The sequence below is a fragment of the Triticum urartu genome, chromosome 4 (genome assembly GCF_003073215.2).
Source record: "Triticum urartu cultivar G1812 chromosome 4, Tu2.1, whole genome shotgun sequence".
Taxonomy (NCBI): Eukaryota; Viridiplantae; Streptophyta; class Magnoliopsida; order Poales; family Poaceae; genus Triticum; species Triticum urartu.
Genome location: NC_053025.1, coordinates 455,705,219 through 455,712,950, shown reverse-complemented (window position 1 = coordinate 455,712,950; position 7,732 = coordinate 455,705,219).

Here is a 7,732-nt window from a genome sequence, read left to right as displayed (position 1 = left end):
ACCTAGTGATTCAGCAGCTGACATGAGTACATGTGAACAGAATATAGTTGCGAGGAATTTGGAGAGGTCATATGCGTGCTCAGAAGGTTTTTCAAAAAGAACAAGTTTGAGGAATTTGTCTAGATGAGTCTTGAAGAATTTCACTAAGCGTTCTTTGTCTTAGGTTCCAGAGTTGTATAGATCGAAGATCCACACAATTGAGGAATCTTGAAGAAAAATGATGCTTAGAGAAACGAATCAAGAACATATGACTTGTGAGGTGTTTAATGTGTGAGGAATAGAAGAATAAAACACCTTTGAAGATTTTCTAGATAATCATTCGAATCAACGAGGGCAGTAAAAGTAACTTTTAATTACCCTGAACGAAGAACATGACGAACTGGAGTGAGGAGATGTGAAGTTCGTCAGTGCGGATCTTCCACGCCCTAACTTGGCAGAGCAAGACAGCTACGGTGGCGGCGGAGTGAAGATTTCCGCGGTCGGCGTGAGTATGGCAGCGACAAGGTCGAGGAAGTTAAGCTCTTCCTCACCAGCGACAATGAAGTAGTGGCGGCGCTAGGGTTTGAGAAGCTCGAGCTCAAGAGAGGTCGAGCGGAGTAAAGTAAGTGAGGAAGGGGAAGAGGGGTATTTATAGCCACGGTGAAAAACTGTTCGCCTGAAGAAATTGGACGAACGTGCCCCTGACCCTTCTCATTCGCTTGACATGTGTCACCCACGTACTGAGAGGTGGAGATCGTGTGCGATCGTGGGTGAAAGGATAAGTATATCGTGGGATGCGGAACGGTTTGAGCGGCAAAGCCAAAAATTTGGATAGGATATGTTTTAAAGTTCCGTTCGCAATTTCTTCAGCTGACAAGGACACAGTGAAGATTTTGAACGAGTTTCAAATAGAATGCACATGAAGAATTTGTGAATAGATTGGGTTGAGTTTAGCATAGATGGGAAAGGGTCCGATCACATTCACTTAGCAGAAAAACCAACTTGAAGAATTAGCAATAAGTGAATGCTGTAGAGGACATAAACTCACACACACACACACACACACATATATATATAGCCAATGAAGAAAAACGACGGAAACAGTGAAGACAATGCAAAGTTGAAGAATTTGAACAACTGAGGAATTTCAACTTTTGGTGGTGGCGTGACCCACCGTATAAGAATGATGATTTCAGACACCGTGTACAATTATTGTAGGGTTCTGAGAATCAAATTCTTCGTTAATTTCTTCACACTTAGAGTGTTATTCTTCATTGATTGAAGAAAAAGTTTCTTCATGTGTTGCACATCTAAGTCATCAATTTTGCATAAGTGTTAGGATGAGTGTCCTTTTCAAAGAACAATCGAAGATTCTAGGATATTTAGCTCACACCGCAACTTGCTAAATCTCTTCTCATCCAAGGGCTTTGTGAAGATATTGGCTAGCTGTTCTTCAGTCTTCACATGCTCAATAGAAATGTCGCCCTTCAACACATGATCACGAAGAAAATGATGACGAATCTGAATGTGCTTAGTCTTCGAGTGCTGAACTGGGTTGTGAGCAATCTTTATGGCACTCTCATTGTCACAGAAGAGAGTCACATTCTTCATGTTGACGCCGTAGTCCTTGAGAGTTTGCTTCATCCATAGCAATTGAGCACAGCAAGAATCAGCGGCAATATACTCAGCTTTAGCAGTAGATAGTGATACGCAGTTCTGTTTCTTCGAGGACCAACAGACCAAAGATCTCCGAGGAAATGACATGTACCAGATGTTGACTTGCGGTCCACACGATCACCAGCATAGTCAGAGTCGGAGTATCCAATGAGATCAAAAGCCGAGCCCTTGGGGTACCATAATCCAAGTGTTGGTGTGTGAGCTAGATATGGAAGAATATGCTTCACAGCCTTATGGTGTGATTCCTTCGGTGTAGCTTGAAATCGGGCACACATGCAAATACTAAGCATTATATCTGGCCTAGATGCACATAAGTACAATAAAGAACCAATCATGGAGCGGTATACCTTTTGATCAAAGTCAATACCATTTTCATCAGTGCACAGATGGCCATTTGTGGGCATAGGAATTTTGACGCCTTTGCAATCTTGCATGTCGAATTTCCTCAGTACATCCTTGAGGTATTTCTCTTGAGATATGAATATGCCATTGCGTTGTTGACGAATTTGAAGACTTAAGAATAATTTTAATTCTCCCATCATAGACATTTGATATTCTTCACTCATCATGTAGGCAAATTCATCACTATAATGTTGGTCAGTACAGACAAAGATAATATCACCAACATATACTTGGCGCACAAGCAATGTACCATCATAAGATTTAGTGAAAAGAGTAGGGTCAAGTGAACCGGGTTTGAAGCCTTCCTTCATGAAGAATTCCTTCAAGGTATCATACCACGCCCGTGGGGCCTGCTTGAGGCCATAGAGGGCCTTGTTGAGTCTGAAGAGTTTGTCAGGATTCTTTGGATCTTCAAAACCTGGGGGTTGAGCAACATATTCTTCTTCCTCAAGCTTACCATTGAGGAATGCACTTTTCACATCCATTTGATATAAAGTGATATCATGATGGTTAGCATAAGCAAGTAATATGCGAATAGCCTCAAGTCTAGCAACAGGTGCAAAAGTTTCATCGAAATCAATTCCTTCAACCTGTGTGTAGCCTTGAGCTACAAGCCGTGCCTTATTCCTCACCACAAGGCCGTTTTCATCTTGCTTGTTGCGGTAGATCCACTTTGTGCCACTGATAATGTGCTTGCGAGGATCTGGACGTTTGACCAGTTCCCAGACATTGTTGAGCTCGAACTGATGTAATTCTTCTTGCATGGCCTGAATCCACTGAGGCTCCAGTAATGCTTCATCTACCTTAGTGGGCTCTGTGATAGAGACAAAAGCATAGTGCCCACAAAAGTTAGATAAATGTGAAGCTTTTGAGCGTGTGAGAGGACCTGGCGCTTTGATGTCATTGATGATCTTTTCAACTTGCACTTCTTTTGCAATGCGAGGATGAGCTGGTTGTCGTTGAGGAATTTGATCAGCATTCTCTTCAGCACCATTTTCTTCAGTATTTTCTTCAGGTGCATTAGCTCGATGTTCTTCATGTTCTGGAATGAATTCTTCAGCAGATTCTTCAGTAGGAATGACATCCTCAGTAGCCTTGAACTTGATAGTTTCCTCAGGTGCTGGTTCATCTATCACATTAGGTAGGTGCTCTCTTTGTGAGCCATTAGTTTCATCGAACTGCACATCTACAGTTTTAACAACCTTGTGAAGAATGTTGTTGAAGACTCTGTAGGTGTGCGAGTCCTTTCCGTAACCAAGCATAAAACCTTCATGTGCTTTCGGTGCAAATTTTGAGTTGTGATGAGGATCTTTAATCCAACATTTAGCACCGAAGACTTTGAAATAACTTGCATTGGGTTTCTTATCAGTGAGGAGTTCATAGGCAGTCTTCTTGAAGAATTTGTGAAGATATACTCTGTTGATGATGTGGCATGCAGTATCAATTGCATCAATCCAGAAATGACGAGGCGTTTTGTATTCATCAAGCATAGTGCGAGCCATCTCAGCAAGAGTCCTGTTCTTGCGCTCCACAACGCCATTCTGTTGAGGATTATAAGGAGCAGATAACTCATGAGTAATACCAAGTTCATCAAGATAGTCATCGAGACCAGAATTCTTGAACTCAGTGCCATTGTCACTTCTGATGTGCTTGATCTTCACACCAAAGTTGGTTGAAGCCCTCGAGGAAAATCGTTTGAAGACTTCCTGCACTTCATGTTTGTAAGTAAGAAGGTGTACCCATGTGTAACGAGAGTAATCATCAACAATAACAAAGCCATATTGAGATGCTTCATTTGAAACAACAGAATAATGATTAGGACCAAAGAGATCCATGTGAAGCAATTCAAATGGATGAGTAGTGGTCATGATAGTCTTCGCTGGATGCTTGGCCTTGGTCATTTTTCTAGCTTCACAGGCTCCGCATAAGTGATTGAGGGAGTCCTGGATTAGGGGGTCTCCGGAAAGCCGGACTATATCCTTTGGCCGGACTGTTGGACTATGAAGATACGAGATTGAATACTTCGTCCCGTGTCCGGATGGGACTCTACTTGGCGTGGAAGGCAAGCTAGGCAATACGGATATGCATATCTCCTTTGTAACCGACCTTGTGTAACCCTAGCCCCCTCCAGTGTCTATATAAACCAGAGGGTTTTAGTCCGTAGGAAAACATACAATCATACCATAGGCTAGCTTCTAGGGTTTAGCCTCTCTGATCTCGTGGTAGATCTACTCTTGTACTACTCATATTATCAAGAACAATCAAGCAGGACGTAGGGTTTTACCTCCATCAAGAGAGCCTGAACCTGGGTAAAACATCGTGTCCCCTGCCTCCTGTTACCATCCGCCTAGACGCGCAGTTCGGGACCCCCTACCCGAGATCCGCCGGTTTTGACACCGACATTGGTGCTTTCATTGAGAGTTCCTTTGTGTTGTCACCATTAGGCTTGATGGCTCCTTCGATCATTGATAGCGATGCGGTCCAGGGTGAGACTTTTCTCCCCAGACAGATCTTTGTATTCGGCGGTTTCGCACTGCGGGCCAACTCACTTGGCCATCTAGAGCAGATCGAGAGTTACGCCCCTGGCCACCAGGTCAGGTTTGGAAGCTTAAACTACATGGCTGACATCCGCAGAGACTTGATCTTCGACGGATTCGAGCCCCTGCCGAGTGCGCTGCACGGTCACGATGAGCATGATTTAGCTCTACCATCGGGCAGTGTTTAGGAGACCGCACCGGCAACCGCTCTGACCCTCAATTTGGAGCCAATTGCGCCATCCATGGACGTGTGGATAGACCCCGCCACGGAGGCTGCATTCTCAGCGGCGATCGAGCCAAATATCGACCTTACCCTTCACGAGAGCCGTGACGCCAAATTACCGGATTCTTCCCCGGCCACGGACTCTGAACCGCCTGCGCCCGTGCCTATCGAATCCAACTGGGCGCCGATCATGGAGTTCACCTCCGCAGATATCTTTTAGCACTCGCCCTTTGGCGACATACTAAACTCATTAAGGTCTCTCTCCTTATCAGGAGAGTCCTGGCCGAACTATGTCCGGCAGGATTGGGATGCGGATGACAAAGAAATTCGCCACCCACCCACCACCCACTTAGTAGGCACTGTCGGCAATTTGACTGACATGCTCGACTTCGACTCCGAAGACATCGACGGTATGAACGACGATGTAGGAGACGAACAGGAACCACTGCCCACAGGGCATTGGACGCCCACATCATCACATGATGTCTACATGGTGGACACACCCAAAGAAAACGACAACAAGGAATGGAAGGACGCAGCGAAGGATCGATCCCTCGAGAAGCAATCAAAGCGGCAGTGTAAGCGCCGCTCCAAATCCCGCCTCGGCAGAGATAGCGATCATAAAGACCCAGCGATAGAGCATGGTGAGCCAGCGAACGACGAACACGACATTGAACCACCGCCCGATCAGGGCAATACGGAGAATCAAACCGAACAACCCGACTCCGTCGAAGATAACAGTCTGGACGACATCACACCGGACAGGCACCCGGAGCAACAGAATACCCATAAAAGGCTTGTGGCCACTGCGAGGAGTCTGAAAAAGCAGAAGTAAAGGCTCAGGGCCGCACAAGACACATTCAGAATCAGATGGAGTGAAGTACTCAACATTGAAGCGAAGTACGGCGGTAATCGCCACACCAAGAGCTACCTGAAGCGAAAGTTGCTTCCAGAATTCAATGAGGAGGGCTTAGATCCCCCGCAATCAAAAAACAAAATGGCCATCTGGTCGGATAGATGACCTCGTGGCCAACATAGAGCGGCAAACGACGCCGCACATAAGCCCGTACGTGATCCGCGTGAGGGCTCGCATCAAAGGAACAGTGCAACCAGATCCATCTACGGGCCACGCAAGCGCGCTCCAGCATGCAATGCAGCACAACAAACATCCCAACACCACGGTACGCCCAAATACAGGGGTGCCGCACACCCCCTATGTTTCACCGATGAGGTGCTGGAGCACGATTCAAACCCGTAAACATAGAGGCATACGATGAAACGACAGACCCTGGGGTCTGGGTTGAGGACTACATCCTCCATATCCATATGGCTTGAGGAGACGATCTCCACGCCATCAAGTACTTACCCCTCAAGCTCAAAGGGCCAGCTCGGCACTGGCTTAAAAGCCTCCCCGAAAACTCCATTGGAAGTTGGGAAGAGCTCGAAGACGCTTTTCGGGCAAATTTTCAAGGGACTTATGTCCGACCACCGGATGCAGACAATTTGAGTCATATAACTCAACAGCCCGGAGAGTCAGCCCGAAAGCTTTGGAACAGGTTCCTCACTAAAAAGAACCAAATAGTCGACAGCCCGGACGCCGAAGCCTTAGCAGCTTTTAAGCACAGCGTTCGAGACGAATGGCTTGCCAGACACCTCGTCCAAGAAAAGCCGAGAACAATGGCAGCATTAACAAGCCTCATGACCCGCTTTTGCACGGGCGAGGATAGCTGGTTAGCCTGATGCAGCACCAGCGACCCAAGTACATCGAAGTCAGGGACGAAAACGGGAAACCATGATGCAGCAAAAACAAGCGCCGGAATAAAGAAGACAGCCCGAAGAGCATGGCGGTAAACGCCGGATTTAGAAGCTCTCCGCCAGGTCAACAAAAGCTACCCTCCAAAGGCAACAAAGACGAACTGTCCAGCCTAAACAAGATTTTGGATAAAATATGTCAGATCCAAAGCACCCCCGATAAACCTGCAATTCATACCCATAGGGAATGCTGGGTCTTCAAGCAGTCCGACAAGCTCAACGCCGAACAAAAGGGGCAGGATACACCAAGCGAAGACGAGGATGAGCCTCTGTAGGATCAAAAGTATGTCTAGAGGGGGGTGATTAGACTACTTGACCAAATAAAAATCTATCCTTTTACCAATTTTAGTCTTTGGCAGATTTTAGCTATCTTAGCACAAGTCAAGCAATCTTAACACTATTCAAGCAAGCATGCAAAGAGTCTATGAGCAGCGGAAAGTAAAGCATGCAACTTGCAAGAATGTAAAGGGAAGGGTTTGGAGAATTCAAACGCTATTGGAGACACGGATGTTTTTGTCATGGTTCCGGTAGGTGGTGCTATCGTACATCCACGTTGATGGAGACTTCAACCCACGAAGGGTAACGGTTGCGCGAGTCCACGGAGGGCTCCACCCACGAAGGGTCCATGAAGAAGCAACCTTGTCTATCCCATCATGGCCATCGCCCACGAAGGACTTGCCTCACTAGCGGTAGATCTTCACGAAGTAGGCGATCTCCTTGCCCTTACAAACTCCTTGGTTCAACTCCACAATCTTTGTCGGAGGCTCCCAAGTGACACCTAGCCAATCTAGGAGACACCACTCTCCAAGAAGTAACAAATGGTGTGTTGATGATGAACTCCTTGCTGTTGTGCTTCAAATGATAGTCTCCCCAACACTCAACTCTTTCTCACAGGATTTGGATTTGGTGGAAAGAAGATTTGAGTGGAAAGAAACTTGGGAAGGCTAGAGATCAAGATTCATATGGTAGGAATGGAATATCTTGGCCTCAACACATGAGTAGGTGGTTCTTTCTCAGAAAATGTGTATTGGAAGTGTAGGTATGTTCTGATGGCTCTCTCCATGAATGAAGAGTGGGTGGAGGGGTATATATAGCCTCCACA